This window comes from Panthera onca, chromosome B4 (assembly GCF_046562875.1).
Source record: "Panthera onca isolate mPanOnc1 chromosome B4, mPanOnc1 haplotype 2, whole genome shotgun sequence".
NCBI classification, from domain to species: Eukaryota; Metazoa; Chordata; class Mammalia; order Carnivora; family Felidae; genus Panthera; species Panthera onca.
The window spans coordinates 63883521-63901498 of record NC_138345.1 but is presented as its reverse complement, the minus strand read 5'-3'; the positions used below and the strand labels follow the sequence as shown (position 1 = coordinate 63901498).

General features: G+C 40.0%; 1 protein-coding gene across 5 annotated transcripts in view; it reads right to left on the bottom strand.

Annotated features, from left to right (window-relative positions):
• The window catches only part of RESF1 (retroelement silencing factor 1), a 48104-nt gene extending 36256 nt beyond the window's left edge, over positions 1-11848 (bottom strand). For 4 of the 5 annotated variants that reach the window (XR_013556795.2, XM_078449954.2, XM_060657983.3 and 1 more), the window contains exons 1-3: positions 11719-11848; positions 10325-10420; positions 8484-8674 (exon numbers count right to left, since the gene is read on the bottom strand). The gene's annotated coding sequence lies outside the window, so the exon portion shown is untranslated. Of the gene's footprint in view, positions 1-8483; positions 8675-10324; positions 10421-10894; positions 11688-11718 lie in introns of those variants that run through there. The other variant, XM_060657984.3, reaches the window with a different exon arrangement.
• Positions 11849-17978: the final 6130 nt, after the last annotated feature.

Sequence of the window (17978 nt, the reverse complement as noted above, 5' to 3'; positions counted from 1 at the left end):
GCAGGCTTCAATAAATGTTTGTTAAATGAGTAAACATAATCTGTAAGTACTGAACACCAAGTTAAAAAGAAGTCCCTATTTAAACTTCCAGATGGGAAAAAGTCCCCACTTCTCCTTTCAGATTCGTGTCAGCCATAAACATCACATGATTTCAATACTTCAAAAATATAGAACTTCTTAAAAAATATATTAAATACTCTTCTTATACCTGAAAAAAAACATAAAACCCTTCTGGTATTTTTTTTTTTTTTTTTAACATTTATTCATTTTTGAGAGATAAGAATGAGACAGAGCACAAGCAGGGGCGGGGCAGAGAGAGAAGGAAACACAGAATCTGAAGCAGGCTCCAGGCTCTGAGCAACTGTTCAGCACAGAACCTGACACGGAGCTTGACCCACAAACCGCAAGATCGTGACCTGAGCCAAAGTCGGTCACCTAACCAATTGGGCCACCCATGCACCCCCCCATTCTGGTATTTTATTTTATTTTATTTTATTTTATTAATTTAATTTATTATTTTTTTTTTAATTTTTTAATGTTGTTTATTCTTGAGAGAGAGAGAGAGAGAGCATAAGCAGGGGAGGGGCAGAGAGAGAGGGAGACACAGAATCCGAAGCAGGCTCCAGGTTCCGAGCTGTCAGCACAGAGCCTGATGCAGGGCTTGAACTCACGGACCATGAGATGATGACCTGAGCCACTCAGGCGCCCCTCCCCCCCATTCTGGTATTTTAAAGTGAAACTTTCCCTTATGGCTTAAGTTTGACATCTAATGTGTTCCACAAACCAAAGTTTATTTGGAGTGTCAGCTGATGTGGTAAAAATGAGGAAAGCCACTATTTTCCACTGAAAAACTGATTTACGTTAGCAAAAGCTATAGATGCTTCTGTAACATCAACAAAACCATCAATACCAACACTTCAATGTAAAATGCACTTTTCAGAAATTCGAAAAGTATCATGATTTTCTCAACCTATTATTCTAGCTCTGGCTGTTCGTATCCTTAGTCATAGAAGAAATTAGGCTATCAATCCTTGAATTAGGCTTTCAAGAATATTCTAAATTTTGCATTATTTATAATACAATTCTATAAATAACAGCTAACATTTGAGAGTTTACCATATGTTAAGAACTGCACTGAATGCTTTAAATACATGATCACAGGTAACTGTCACAACAAATGAATGAAGCCAGGCAATAGTGCAAGGCTAGCAAGGCTAGAAATCCCACTATCAGAGCTGTCCACATTGTCAGAGACAGAAAGGAGACAAGAATATAACTTCACATACAAATTTATTACTTACCCACACAGAAAAAAATAACATCAGTGTCCCTATTCCCAGAGGGTGATCCCAAGGTGTTTGAGAACACAGGTTGCCAAAAAGCCAACTCTAAACTGCAGCCATTTTATAGCTGGCAACTATATAATCCAAGGATAAGGGAGGTGGTAAAGTCCTGTGCTCAACAGGAAAAAAAAAAAACATCCCTGTGGCTATTTCTCACAAGGGTTCTTATCAACTTTTGTTCCAGAAGGGCCTACTGGGTGTCCTGCCAAGGTAGGAGTCAGACAGAGATTAGGCTTTGCCTATTTGGCCCATGAATAGACAAAGGTCATCAGAGTACAATGGAGAAGTTGCCCCCTACATCTCTACCCTCCACCCTACATGTGTCCTGCTACAAATTCTATTCAGAAGCACAGGACACTCAAATACCCTAACGAACTGTACTTCTTCTTAGGCAACACTGGAAAAGAGTGACTTGACCCTGACCCCTGGCAGAATGATCAGGCCGTTTGTGGAGGTCAGGCCACAAGCTCCCCATACGGAGCCATGTAACGTCCCAGGTATCATCAAGGGTCACCAGTAAGAGTCACATGGCTTTCTCTTTGGAAGAACAAGGGAGTGGGAAATAAATTGCTCTAATTTTGCTCACTGATTAATCTAAGCAGAGCGTAGGATGCTGGCAATCACACATACCCATCATGACTGGCCAGTAGGAAGTTCAGAGCAATGCGTCTATCATTCAGGCTAGAAAGTTTACGCTTATGTCTTCAGAGCAGAGGTCAGAGACAAATTTCAAACTAACTTTAGAGTTGTACTATTCCCTAAAATGGGAATTAAATATCAGAGAGCACACATGAAAAAGTCAGTTATCCCTCCTGGGAGTTCTGCCTAGCAACTCATTTTAGAACCCTCCAGGTACCCACCACCTTAAGCAAACAAGATTCATTAGAAGGGTGGTGGTCTCAAATATCTAGAAATTCCTGACAAGTGCCTCAAATACAGAGGAGTAGTTTGCCAGTATAAGCTACCTAAGATGCAATATGCTGTTGGAGTATAAAGTGTATTAGGAGGATAAATACCACTATTACAACAGGAATGAGCCAATTCTGTGCCTCTTGAGATGGATAAACTCTTTGAACAGAACCAAACAGTTGCCATAAAAGCAGGCTCAACTGCCTTGAAGAGAAATCTGAAAACTGTTACATCCAGTTAGTTACCTTCGTCATTATAGACCATACTCTAGTGTTTACTCTGGTTGTACCAGGTTTTGTTTGGAGGACTGCAAGAACACAGGCATTTTGTTGGCATTCCATTAAGATCCAGGTTTTATAAAACTAAAGGTTAAGACTAATGACGCAAGGGGACCTGAAGTACCAGAAGAGACCTATAGGATAGAATCTACTTTCTTATTATCAGGGTCAGGTAGGGGATGACAGATCCAGTTAAATTCAGAACCATAACTATAGTCTAGAAGATACAGACAAGAGAATTCTGCTTTCCCTCAATCAGGAAACCAATGGAAATCATGACTAACAGCATAAATTACACAAGTCTTGGCCCAAAGGACACCACTCCCAAGAGCATTCATTCCCCAAAAATTAGCAACTGCTGAGGGTTTCTAAGAGTCCTTAAGATTAAGATCTTCCACTGGCCAGCAGTATGTTGACGAAGAGTAGTAGGCAGCCACAAGCCTGAGGTAAATTAGATTACTAGTTTCTGCCTACTCCTCCAACCCTTATCCCCTGGGTCTATGGTCTTCCTTCTCCAACTAGCATAGAGGACCTCTGCAAGTTATGGTGGGTGAGAAGGAATGGCAATCACTCAACTGTGAACTCATCACTTCCATGCTCTAAGCCACCTTACCCACAACACCTTGTATAGTAGCATGGTCATGTGGAAGGAAAATGTAAAAACCAACAGAAGTTGTGGCAGTGAATCTTTATGGCCATAATGAAAGTGACCTACTTGAGATAAATTTCTGACCTCCAATAAACACCCTCAACTACTTCAACTAAAATAACACATGGCAAGAAACTAAATGCAGAAGAAGATTTGATATAACCTACATAAATATTCTTCAGGGTCCTAAAGAATTTCTAACGTATGAGAGGCAGGGAGCCTGAGTGGCTCAGTCGGTTAAATGTGACTGGTTACATGTGACTCTAGGTTTCCGCTCAGGTCTCCTGATTAGTGAGACCAATGTCAGGCTCTATGATATCAACTTGGGATCCTGTCTCCCTCTCTCTGCCCCTCCTCGACTCACTAGTGTGCTCAAAAATAAACAGTAAAAAAAAAAAGATTTCTGGGGCGCTGGGGTGGCTCAGGTCATGATCTCGCTGTTCATGTTCAAGCCCTACGTCGAGCTCTGTGCTGACAGCTCAGAGCCTGGAGCCTGTTTCCGATTCTGTGTTTCCCTCTCTCTCTCTCTCTCTCTCTCTCTCTCTCTCTGCCCCTCCCCCACTCACACTCTCTCAAAAGTAAATTTAAAAAAAATTTTTTTTTAAGAATTTCTAATGTATATAAATGCTTCCTGACTTGATCTGTCCCTGCTGACTGTAGCTAGAGATGGCACGCCCATTCAGTACTCATGGAAGAACCTGGAAGCACGTACCTCACATCCACAGACTTTGCCTATGCATCTCTTTTCTGTTAGTCCTATATTGTATCCTTTGCTGTCATAAACTTTAGTCATGAGAATATAGAGAAAAGGAACAAAACCACAACTTGGGTCCTTGAAAAGATCAACGAAACTAATAAACCTTTACCTAAACTGACCAAAAAAAAGTCTCAAATTACTAAAATAAGGAAATAGAGACACTACTACCAACCTTTCATTGAAAACAAAAAAAGAATACTATGAACAACCACATGCCAATATATTCGATAATCTGAAAGAAAAGAACAAGCTCCCTGTGATATTGTAATTTATACAAAGAAATATATATTTGATCTTTGTCCCTATTTCTCACACAGAATTCCTAAAATCCTGAGGTTTTCCCAAGTGTTGAGTGAAAAAGGTGCCTTTTGTTAGGTTAATGAGGTGACTTTTAGACTGCACCAAAAGGTGGGGGCGGGCAGGAAAACCATCCATGTGAAAAGGGGGTTGGATCTTTTAGCCCTCCCCCACCTCCAGGGAGGGATGGAGAGTTGGAGGTTAAATCAATGGCTAATGTTTTTAATCAGTCATGACTGTGTAATAAAGCCTCTATAAAAACTCAAAAGGACAGGATTCAGAGGGCTTCTGGGTTTGTGAACACATGAAGATTTGGGGACTTTGGCATACCCAGAGGGAGCACAGAAGTTCCACACAACTTCCCACATACCTCATTCTATCAGCTCTTCTAGACTGTTGATTCATATTCTTTAAATTCCTTTGCAATAAACCAGTAACCTAGTAAGTAAAATGATTCTCCGAGTTTCATTGGCCTTTCTACCAAATTAAGATTCCAACGAAGGGGTTGGGGAAACCTCCAATCAACAGCCAGTTAGACACAAGTACAGGCAACAAACAATCTAGACTTGCGACTCATATCTCAAGTCCAAGGAGGGGAGTTATAAAAACCTCCAATCCGTAACCTGTTCGTCAGAAGCACAAGGAATAACCTGGGTTTGTGATTGGTGTCTCAAGTATGGATGAAGGCAGTCTTGTGGGACTAAGCCCTCAACCTGTAGAATCTGATGCTACCCCCAGGTATATAGTGTCAGAATTGTAGGAGACCCAGCTGGTGTCCCCAGAGAACTGCTTGTTGTTGGTGTGAGGGGAACCTCCCCACACACATACAGTGGAATTCAGTGAAGAACCCCAAAAAACTCCAAAAGACACTGACTGAAACTGACTCGAGATACAGAAAATCTAACTAGGCCTATGAAGAGATTGAATTAGTAACCAGAAGATTACCCAAAAAGAAATGGTTAGGCCCAAATGGCACTCCGGACAATCATACCAAAAACAGTATTATAATATTATAAACCAATATTATAAACCAATTCTACAAACGTTTTTAAAACACAAAAGAGGGAATACTTCCCAAGTTAATTCTAAGAGGCCAAGATTACTCCATAGCAAAACCAGAAAAGAAATCACAATACAACTACAGACCAATCTGTTATGAATATGGATGCAAAAATTCTCAAAAAAGAACTAGCAAACCAAATACAGCAGCATATAAAAATAATTATATACCACAACAAAGTGGGACTTATCCCTGAAATGCAAGATTGATTTAAAAAAATCAATGTTATATAAAATATCAATACAATAAAGGACAAAAACCACATGATCATCTCAGTAGATTCAGAAGAAGGACCTAACAGGATGGAAATTCAATGCATCTTCAAATCCAACTCTTTTTCATGGTAAAAACACTCAAACTAGAAAAAGAAGGGAACTTCTTTGATTTGATAAAAGGCATCTGCAAAAAACCCACAGCTTACATCATAATAGTTAAAGACTGAATGTTTATCCTCTAAGAAACCAGGGAAAAAACAGAGATGCCTGTTCTTGCTACTTCTAATCCATATTGTACTAGAGGTTCTAGCCATGGCAGTTCAGAAAAAAGAAAGAAAAGAAAGAAATAAAAGGCATCCCGATTGGAAAAGAAGAAGTAAAACTATCTCTACTTGCAGATGATGTGATCTTGTATATAGAAAACTTTTAAGGAATCCACTAAAAAACTAACATAATTAATTAACTAGTTTAGCTCAGTTGCCTACTACAAGCTCAGTATACAGAAGCCAAATGTATTTCTAAACAACACTTACTCTGGAAATCAATCTCAATACAGTAACATTAAAAAGAATCAAACACTTTGAATAAGTTTAACAAAAGTGAAAAATTTATAAAACATTGCTGTAAGAAATTAAAGACCAAGGGCACCTGGCTGGCTCAGGTGGAAGAGCATGCAACTCTTGACCTCAGGGTTTCGAGTTAGAGCGAGCCCCACGCTGAATGCAGAGATAGAAAAGAAAAGAGGAGGGGAGGGGAGGGGAGAAGAGAAAATTAAAGACCTAAAAAAAAGGGATAACATCCCACGTTCGATGGATTAAAGGATTTAATACTGTTAAAGTAGAAACACCACCCAAATTCATCTACAGAGTCAGTACAACCCTTACCAAAATCCCAGATGTCTTCTTTCTAGAAATCGAGAACCTGATCCTGAAATTCATTTTGAAAAGAGTAAAGTTGGAGGACTTACACTTTCCAACTTCAAGACTTACTACAAAACTATAACAAAACCATGTGGCACTGACACAGGATAGACACTGATCAGTGGAACAGAATCCAAAAATAAACCCTCACATTTACAATAAGGAACTAGAATTCAAAAAAGGACTCTTGCAACTCAACAATACAAAGACAACTCAAATTGAAAGTTTTTCCAAAGATATATAGTCAATATGCACATGAAAAGATGTTTAACATCATTAACCATCAGGAGAATGCAATCAAAAATATGGTGTGGCAGGGGCATCTGTATGGCTCAGTGGGTGGAGCATTTGACTTCAGCTCAGGTCATGATCTCCGGGTTCGTGGGTTCAAGCCCTGCGTTGACAGCTCGGAGCCAGGAACCTGCTTTGGATTCTGTGTCTGTCTGTCTGTCTCTCTGCCCCTCCCCAACTCATGCTCTCTCTCAAAAATGAGTATTTTTAAAATCTTTAAAAAATAAATATACATTTAAAAAAGCAAAAAAAAAAAAAAAAAATCTACAGTAGCATACCACAAAAAGACAAGTGTTTGCCCTGGATGTGGACATACTGGAACTCTTATGCCTTGCTGTTGAGAATCTAAATATAAATATAAATATATATAAATACTCTGAATAACACTCTGGCAGTTTCTCAAAAGACCAAGTAGTTATATGATGGAGCAATTCTATTCCTAGGTACATACCCAAAGGAATTAAAAATGTATGTCTACACAAACACTTGCACATGAACGCTCACAGGGGCATTATTCATAGTAGCTAAAAAGTGGTAACAATCCAAATGTCTGCTGATTAAAGGATAAACAAAATGTGGCATATCCATGCAATGGACTATTACTTGACAATAAAAAGCAGTGAAGGACATGGATAAACCTTGAAAACAAAATGCTAGGTGAGAGACGTCATAAAAGATCACATATTATTAATCCATCTGTACGAAATGTACACACACATCTAGAGACAGAAACTAGATTAATAGTTGCCTGGGAATGTTTGGGTTGGGGAAAAGGGGGAGTGATCTGTGAAAGAAGATTCCGAAACAGAGTAAGCATTGCTAAGAGAGTCACTCTAAATAGAGTCAGATGAATATCGAAAGTAGGGTCGAGGCTTGTCTCCAGTTTTAATTTTTTTTTCCCAGTTTTAATTTTCAAAACATCACAAAATTCTGACTTTTGTCAGTTACAACTGGACCACCTCCTGGAATGCATCGTCCTACTTTGGCTAAATAGCCAAAGGCTACAAATAGCCAAACACGTATTACAGTTAGTTTCAACTCTGCTAGCACCCATCAACCAATCATTATTCATCCAAAACAAGTTATGTAACCTTGTGCCTTCTGCTTATGTAAGCTTGCACTCCCCACTTGTCGCAGCACTTTACTTTGGATTTTGTCAACTCTGTGTGTCTCAGATTGCAATCCCTAAGGGTCTAAATAAACCTTTTTGGTTGCTGTGCAGATTCAACACCTTCAGGATCAACACCATTAATGAGCATGGAGATTGTTTTGGGAGTAAAGAAACTGTTCTAATTGACTGCAGTGATGGTTGCACACCACGTGAACATAACTTAAAACCACTGTACATTGTAGTGGGTGCCTGAGTGGCTCAGTTGGTTACGTGTCTTGACTCCTGATTGGTTAAGTTACCAGGGTCTTGGGATCAAGCCCCATACATCTGGCTCCAAGCAAGTAGTGGAGCCTGCTAAAGATTCTCTCTCCCTCTCCCTCTGCCCCACTCACGCAGACACACAAGGGCACACTCTCTCCACAATTTAAAAAAAAAAAACACTGTACACTGTAAATGGACAAACTGAATTTTATAAATACGGCATATGAATTATATCCCTAAACTGTGGTTTAAAAACTAAACATAGTTATTTCCCTGTCAATAGCACCGACATGGGTACATGACCCAAAGAAAGCCAATGAAATTATAGACTTTTGGTAGAGCAACCATACAAAAGGCCTGTCTGTTTAAGTTCAAGCTGATTGGATACATACCTGGAGATGCTAGAGCCACTCAAGGAAGAAAGGTGTGCCTGCGAATGGAGTCAATGCTGAAGAACAGAGCTCAAAGATGGAGGGTCTTAAAGTTTTTCTTTCTTTATATTCAGATACTGGATCCAGCCAAACATGAAGGTTGAACTATTTGAACTTCTTAATGATGTGATCCAGTAAATTATCTTTTAGGGCTTAAAAAAAATAATTTGCTTATGATTTGTTTCTTAAAACATAGGGTAGACAATATAATTTCTTATAATACTTTGCAATCTTAACCATAAATTAAAGATTTAATTTACAGTGAAGTCATATAATTTAATACATCTCAGGAGAATCTTAGTGATTGTCATTAAATCTTTGCAGTCATTAGAACTATGAGCAAATGTCTCACGACATTTACCTCAAAAGGCCAGCCTCTAACACTGCCCTTCAATTTACAAGTACACTTAGGATCTCAAGAATATACACACTACAATGCTGCCTCCCAACAAAGCATTTAGAATTTCTCAAAGTTCCCAGTTAGTTCTTTCTTTACAAGACTTATTACAAAGTAAATTTTAACTTGCATTCTAGAGACAGAGTTGGTAAATGTTGTCTCTTTATCTCAAATTGAATGCTTTCCATGTCTGTTTCAATGGGAGGGATGGGGCAGGAGGGTAGAGAAGGCCTGCTTACACACACACAAAACCCTTGAAATTCACCTTTATAAATACCTTTTCAAACAACAAGATCAATTCCCTAAACATTTAGGTTCCTATTTATACAAGACATCGATAACCTAAATGGTAAGGGAGTCCTGTATATCACACAGTAATATGGAAAAACGAGGCTCTGGGGCAAATATGCCCTGAATTAAGAATTTAACAGAGGGGCGCCTGGGTGGCTCAGTCGGTTGAGCGGCCGACCTCAGCCCAGGTCATGATCTCGCGGTCTGTGAGTTCAAGCCCTGCGTTGGGCTCTGTGCTGACAGGAGCCTACTTCAGATTCTGTGTCTCCCTCTCTCTCTGCCCCTCCCCGGCTCATGCTCTGTCTCTGTCAAAAATAAAACATTCAAAAAAAAATTTTTTTTTAAAAAGGAGAATTTAATGGAGATATTCTTGATTTCAAATTAAGCCTAGAGGTAAAAACCAGAGTTGTGTCTAGTACTTCCCTACAGAAACATAACCTACAACAGGATCTATAGTAAAGGGTTTAATCAACACGAAACTGATTAACGTAGAGCTGATAAACTTAGACCTTAAAGGAGCAAACTGAATTTCCTATTAGATACAATGTTGTCTGAGGCCATAAAATATCTTTCCTCTAACAGGACAACAACTAAAATTTACTGAGCTCTTATCACTCACAGACAGGGGCTGTCCCACGTGTGTTGTATGACTAAAATTCATATAATTTGGGGCACCTGGGTGGCTCAGCCGGTTAAGCTTCCAACTCTTGATTTTGGCTCAGGTCATGATCTCATGGTTTGTGAGATCAAGCCCCACGTCGGGCTCTGCACTGACAGCAAGGAGCCTGCTTGGGATCTCGGTCTCCCTCTCTTTCTCTCTCTCAAAAACAAATAAATAAAATAAAATAAACTTACAAAAATTCTAAAAAATAGAGCAATCCTAAGTAGACCTCTGCCTGAGTAACCTGAACCAGTCACCTCCCATAATCTACTCTTTCTTGCAAAGACTAACAACTAAATTCTCTATGCTATGTCAACCATATATTTCTCCTCAAGCTCTGTCATCAAATCCATCGTGCCCTACTGTTTAATATTTAACCAACGCCCATTCGTTTAATTAACAATTTAATTCCATAATAAATTAGAGCAGGCTACTTGGAGGTAACATACTTACTTTTAAGTACAATGTTAGTCTTTTACTACTATGTTCCCATTTCCCTCCAAGCATGTCAGTCCCCCTTCACACAGTGTTTATTATACTTCTTTGGTCCTAGGAAGAGCAAGAAACATTTTATAATTAGTAATAATTTAATATCAACTGCATTTTTTTTTTTTATTCATAGGAAACTTACTTTACGATAAAAGCACATGCTATTCTGTTTGCTAGATAGGACATTGCTGTGCCAAACTGTGTTCCTTTAAGGTTGCACCAAAAACATACTAAGTTTACAGAATTCTCATTAGGTGTGGAAAGTAACAAATAGAAACTAGGTGTGGCCTAAAATACCATTCACTGTTTAAGTTAGAATTCAAGTTGGTCCTCCAGGATCACTACTGCCCTACCATTCCAAAACAGAAATACTTTATCTTAGCAGCTTTCCTCACTGGAACAGTAAGAGAATCCGACTGTACAGGGGGAAAAGTAACTAAAACCTTAACATTCGTGAATCCTAACAATGACTAAAACATACAATTTACAAGCACCGTTAAGCAGAAAAGTCCCCAAACAAGCTCTGCGACCCACCTATTCAATTGCACCCCAAGCTGAATCGTATCATGGGCTGTTCTCTTTATTTTGAAGGTAGGCTCCTTAAAGTATTACAAATAAATTGTTTTCACTGAAACGATTCTCCTCAAAAGGTTGCTGCTGAACTCAAGATCCTAAGGACCTTTGCTTAGAGCATTCGCCTCCCTCGAAAACACCTAAAATCGGTATGCGTTTGTGCATTTAAAAATGCCTCGAGGAACTAACTACTGCTGAGGAACAGAAAGCATCTGCGGAACAGAGGCGTTCGCGGGCCACTTGGAGATACAAGCCGAGCAATTCTGTTTCGGGAGGGTCAGCATAATGGAGGTGGGGAGGAAGGCAACGCTCGAGAAACCGTAAATGCAAAACAAAGATTTTTTTTTTTTCCACGCCACCGACAGGAAATAATTAAAAACATAAGGTACTCTCACACCCACCACCTCGTAGTTCAACAAAATGCGTACTCGCTCTCTCCACCCCGACCTCCACCGCAAGGAGTGAGGCAATTTAAAGAAAACACCCATGAGGCGCCGCCCTCCGGCTCGGGCTCGGCGTCCGCGGCTGGCCCCGGCCGGCCCCGCGCGGCAGGCAGGGCCACGAGCGAAGGGGCCGGCACGCGGTGGGGCGCGCGAGTCGCGGGGCCGAGGCCCGGAGACGCCCGAGCTCCCGCGACCCCGAGACTCCGTCCTCGCCTCAGAACAAAAGCGCCCGCCGCCTCGCGCGCGGCGCCTGCCCGCGGGCGCCTGGGCTCCTGACGGCCAGCGCCGCGCCTGGGACCTGAGGAGAGCGAGGGGCAGCGGGCTCCCCGGCCCCACACTTACCGACGGGCGCCGAGCCCAGCGCGGGTAAGCGGGGAGGACGCTCAGGGCCTCCCGGGCCCCTGAGTTTAAGTCAACTCGGTCCGCCTTCAGGGGCGGGTCGATCAGCGAGGCCCAGGCTCCCCGAACAGCTAGGCCCCGCCCCCGGCCGTGAGCGGCAGCGGTGAGCCCTGCACCGCCCGGGTCCTAGTGCCACACGTATACAAAGGCTGTGGCCAGCCCCGCCCTCCAGTCCCTGGCGGCGAGATTTGCAAAGGCAGGTTTACTTGTCCTATGGAGAAAACGTCTCCATCAGTGGTACTTTACGTTTCACTTGCGTCGGAATCGTCCAAAGGATTGAAGAGCACCACCTGCAAAACCAATTCAGTAGGGCTAAAGTGTACTGAAAATGTAGATTTCTAACAAGTTCCCAGGATAGGCTGTTGCAGCTGGTCTCAGAACCAATGATGTAGAGAATGGGGTTGGCAAACTTTCCATAAAGCATGTGAAAGAAAGCACACAAAGTGAAGCTAAGGAGATGTTTTTTTCCCCCCAGCCAATGGAATAGGGAGAACGTCCATTAATGCAGAGGAAGCTTCTCCAAATAAATAAATAAATAAATAAATAAATAAATAAAATAAATCAATGTTTTCTATACAAGGATTTTTATAATATGAAGTAAATAAGGGAGTCCCATCTGAGTGGTTAAGAATAAGAAAGGGCAGAGGTGGTTAGTTTTTGCCAAAGGGTGGGCAGGGAATTCCTTTGACCTAAGATTTGGATCTTGGCTCTGCCACTCCCACTCACTAGATCTACAACCTTGGGAAAATCACTTAACCTGTCTCTGCTCAGTTTTCTCACCTATAAAAGGAGAATAACAGGAATGCAGGTTTCTCCTGCTATCCAAAAGTAGAGAATTTCGATGAAAACTTTGCTAATCCAAAATAGTGTAGTGATGCAGCAATTACCATTACTTTATATGGGAACATTTTTTAATATTCCCAGACCCCCAAAACTGAAAAGAACAGCCCTGCCTTAGTTTAAAGCTAAGTTCTCTTTTCTGCTTATTATGGATCTTTGATAAGAAATACAATTGCTGAGAAGTCTGTTTTGCTTGCTGTTTGCTACGAGCATTGTGAAACCTTTCCTGAATGTAACTCACTATGTAATAGAGTAAGTTGTGAAACTTCCTAAATGTAGTCTGGTGTGTAATAGAATAAGTGACTGTACATGAACTAACCGGCATTTCTCGCTTCTGTAAACCTGCTTGCTTAACACATCCCTTCCCCCTTCCCCCTTTTTCCTCCCGCCACGAGTAACGGACAAAGCCTTCCCGCCAAAGGACAGACAAAGGACGCCCAATCAGAGAACAACAAATGTCCTTACTTTAAAACCAACTAATCAGGCCCCTCATAATTTGAAACCTCCCCTGTGCTATTTGTCTCTGTCTATAAAAACGTTGTACCAACCCTGATCGGGGCCTCTTAGCGTCACCGGCAACGAGTGCGCAGAGGTCCAGGTTCGAACCTGCAATAAACGACCCTTGCCGCTTGGCTTTGACTTACGACTCTGGTGGTCTCTTGTGGGTTCCATGACTTCGGGCATTACAAAAACAACTCCTTTTAGGCTTTCCTTAGGACACATATTGCTAATATCTGTTAAATAAATGGGGATAAAGCACAGATGCTCACAGACATAGTTAAAAGCTATATAGCAGCTTGATGCTGAGACACTCAGTGTAGTTCCCAAGGAAGGAACTCAATGGTGCCACTCTCACTACTCAGGGTGCACGTGCAAAACAAATGCTGAATGCTATAGTCACTTTTCACCTTCTTTTCATGAAAGCAAAAATCCTCTTCAGATTTTTTTGGGGTTAGCAAAAACAGGTAACTAATGTAGGTCTTTTGTAAAAGCAAAGTGGCATAAGGAGAACTTTCAAAAAGTGAAAAGCAGGAGATAACTGTACTTACTTCATAGGATTATTGAGGTCATTCCATAAATTAATACATAACTTAGAACATCTCCTGGAACGTGGAGTGGTGCACTTGGCTCAGAAAAGGGATTTTCCAGAGCCTAAGCTGCACAGATCAGCAATAAGGAATCAACCCAAGGAAAAGGGAGTTTTATTGCCAGAAAGTCTGATACAGACCCCACTCCTATAGAGCCTGAGGGAGCCTTAATGCCCAGCAAGATTTAATGCCCAGGAAACTACAACTGTATTTGGGATGAAGTTGCTGATCTCTCTGCCATGTATCCTTGTCTGTGTTTATGCTGACTTTCTCCTTTCTCCTTGAGATAAGTAAAGCTTGTCTGATTTCCCAAAAGTATTTCTTTCCACAAATCCTAAAGTACAACTGGCATTCATCATTATAGCAGCCCTGAAGGGTCATCAGCAAAGAGACTTGCAAAGAGAAGACATAATCTCTAGGACTTGAAAGTATGTTTAATCCAGTGCTTGACTTTACATTGCCTTCTTTTTAAGGTACTTGTAACACCGAGTGCCAAACGAGGAACCTTGTTACCCAGCTGGCCAGGCTGAGGAAAGATTCCCCCAAAAGATTAGATTGTTCTATGCTATGTCCCTTATCATAAATTACACATCCTCCCACTATGTTTCCCGACATTTAAAAGCAAAAATTCAAACTTAATTCTACTATAGATACTATCTCAATCTTCCAAGAGCATAATACTTAGCCTCAAGGATGGTTAACTCCTAAACTTATAAAACAAGTTTTAGAAAAGTACATGACATCATTAGCATGTCTATAATAAAACAAAATTATAGTGGCATACTAAAGATGACTATTACTCATTTCAGTTGTAAATTGGGTCATTGGTTTTCTTTTTCTTTTCTTGAATGTCCCCTATATTCTGTTTCCCCTTCCTGTTAGTAGTTTTTAGCTGAGTACAGGGACATGTAACTGAAGACTACATTCCCCAAGCCTCCCTTGCAGCTAAGTATTTCCACATTTCAGCTCTCACAAAGGCTTATGAGCAGAAATGTTGTACACAACTTCCGCCTAAGGGAATGTTTTTGCCCAAAAGTTCTCTATCTTTCTTATTTGTTTGGGTTGGAATGTAGAAAAGGCAGTAACCAAGTTTCAACCATACAAAAGAAGATTAATTTCTGAGGACAGGAATTGTTTTCTTTTTTGGGGCCATAAATCTCTTTAGCAGCTCGGTAGAACCCATAGACCCCTACTTAGAATAATGCTTGGGAATGCTTAAAATAAAATACATAAGACTACGAAGGAAATTAATTCAATTTGAAAGTTCTCAAAATATTTTTAAAAACAAATTGTAACATGGTTATATGTATTTCTTTGTTAACAGATAAGATCTAACAACTGTGATTTTGTTTTTAACCAATGGACTTAAATATTTCAAGATCATCTGCATTAACTCTAATAATATGAAAATACCTGTGATTTTTAAAAAACTTTTTGTTTATTTATTTATGGGGGGGTACAGAGAGAGGGAGAGAGAATTCCAAGCAGGCTTCACATTGCCAGCACAGATAATGACACAGGGCTCAATCTCACTAACCCAAGATCATGACCAAAATTAAGAGTCAGATGCTTAATCAACTGAGCCATCCAGGTGCCCTGAAAATACCTGAAAATACCAGGTGCCCTGAAAATGGTGACAAATTTACTGTTACTACTGTTATGTTACTGTGGAATTTTTTTTTTTTTTTGCCAACATTCATAATTGAAGGTATGAAAGAAGATTCAAAATGAAATAACCATTGCTAAGATAGTCATTCAAAATAGATTTGGAAGGATATTTAAGAAGTAAGGCCTATGCGCATCTCCTGTTTCAATTCTTAGAACGCTGAACTTTTGACTTTTGTCAATTGCAGCTTGTCAGTTGCAACTGGATCATCTCCTGGAACATATCCTTCTGCTATGGACTGAAATAGAGATAATCTAGTTCTTGTTAGCTAAATAGCCAATCATGTGTTAGATAGTCTGTTTAAATTCTGCCAGTACTGATTATAATTCTTTCAAAACAAATTATGTTACCTTGTGGTTTTTGCCTTTATAAGCCTGCACTTCCCACTCATAATTTACAAATTCCCAATTCAAAGCATACTTTGGATGTTGGTGGACACTTGTGTCTTCCTGATTGCAATCCCTAAGATCCTAAATAAATGTTTTGGTTGATTTACAGCCTCTTCTTGATAGATCAACAAAGGATATGGTACATTTCAGTAAAATGTTAGTGAAAATAGAGTTAATTGTTTTGCCATTATGGGGGACCAACTATTCCTATCCTTTTCAAAGGTCCTTCTAGCTGGATTAAGAATCAAACTGACAGGGTGCCAGCCTGGTTCAGTTGGTAGAGCATGAACCGACTGTTCTTGATCTTATGGTTCTGAGTTTGAGCCCCATGTTGGGTGTAGAGATTACTTAAAAATAAAATCTTAAAAAAAAAAAAAAAAGAATCAAATTCACATGAGACAGATTAACTAGAGAAAACCAAATTTAATAACATACACATAAGGACTCCACACAGACATGAAATTTCAAAGACAGGCAAAATGAGTATTTATGTCATTCTGAACTAAGGAGAAGCAGGTAGGGGTCTGGGACTTCAGAGGAAAGGAATGTAATTCACAGGGCAGTAAGAAAAGAGCAGATGTTTGGTAATTAGATGTTTGCCCTGCCATACAGATGGGTTACTCAGGTAAAATTTATCTTTGCTAATAACCCTTATTCTGGAAAGACCCTCCTATTTAGATTAGATGTAGTAAAGGGAGGGGCAAAAGTTTCTCCTAAACCCACAGGGTCTTGATTGCCTTCAGTTCAAAATAGTCCACATACCAAAGGGGCACATAGGGGGCAGGCTGTCCCAAACCCTTTCACCATCCAATTTCATGGTATTACTTAATCCTATCCATGAATGTAGTAGTTAGGATTTTGGCCTTTATAATCTTCACCTCCCGATGCTACTCCAAGGTTATGTTACTTACATACAAAAGGGATTTTGCAGATAACTAAGGTTACTAATCAGTTGACCTTAAAATAAGCAAATGAGTCTGGATTATCTGGGTGGATCCAGACATGAGCCCTTAAAAATCAGAAGAGGAAGATGGGGCAGGAGACCAGAGAGATGTGGCAGAAGTGGAAATCAGATTGAAAGCATAAGAGAGGCTCACTTCACTGTTGCTGGTTTGAATGGAGGGGGCCGCATGGAAAACATAAAAAGGAAGTAATTTCTGCCAACAACATGAATGGGCTTGGAAGTGAAGTCTGTGAGATAGTAAGTAGGTGTTGTTTAAGCAACTCCGTTTATGGTAACTTATGATGGCAGTAATAGAGAAGTATGTAATGGACTCCAGGTTATAACCCCTACCCAAGGCAATGTTTAAGGAATAAAGTGGAAGGAAAATAGATACTGAAATCTCTGTAAAGAAGAAATATCTGTAAAGAAGCCTGGACCAACTAGACCGTTACTAATAAAGAAGTAAATTTCTGACTTTTAAAAGTTCATCAAAACTCTGGATATGAAGGAGTATTACCTTATGTGAAATGTAAAATGAGAAAAGAGGTTAGGACCAAGCCTCAAAAAACTCTAATGTTTAATGGCAAGAGAGGAGGATAAACCTTAAAGACCCAAAGGAATAGCCAGAAAGAAAGATGGAAAACAAGGAGAATGTTGTTACAGAGGCAAAGAAAGAGACTGGTTCAGGTGAGTAAAAAATGTTCAGTTTGTTAAATATCACAGAAAAGTAAATAGGAAAATATCCTTTGGATTTAACAAGAAAGGATAATCGGAGACCTGAGCCTGGAAGTAGAAAGGAACAAGAATGGCAAAAACAATCCTGAAGAACAATCGAAGGACTTTCACAACCTGATTTCAAGACTTACTAAATAATAATAAATGTAGTTTTGGTTTAGGGATAAACCATCAATTCCCCCTAATGCATGTGTACTTTCGTACTTTTCTTCATGCTCATTCAACCATGTATTAATAAATATACATCTAGAGACATTTTGGTCATCATTTTATTACATAGCACAGTACACATTTCTCTGATTCTTGCTTTATTCAACAAGCCATAGCAATCCTCCAGGTCATGGAAGTAGCTCTAAGTCATTTTTAATAATTAGTTAAAATGCATCATTACCCAATTGAAACTCCCATTTTTGCCACTGGTGAACAATCCCAAGTATTGGAAGGATTCCCAGGAGGAGGATTGTTGGATTAAAATGTGATTTTAATATAACAGGTATTGCCAGATTATTTCCTTTTAAGGCTATAAGAATTTGCATTAACAC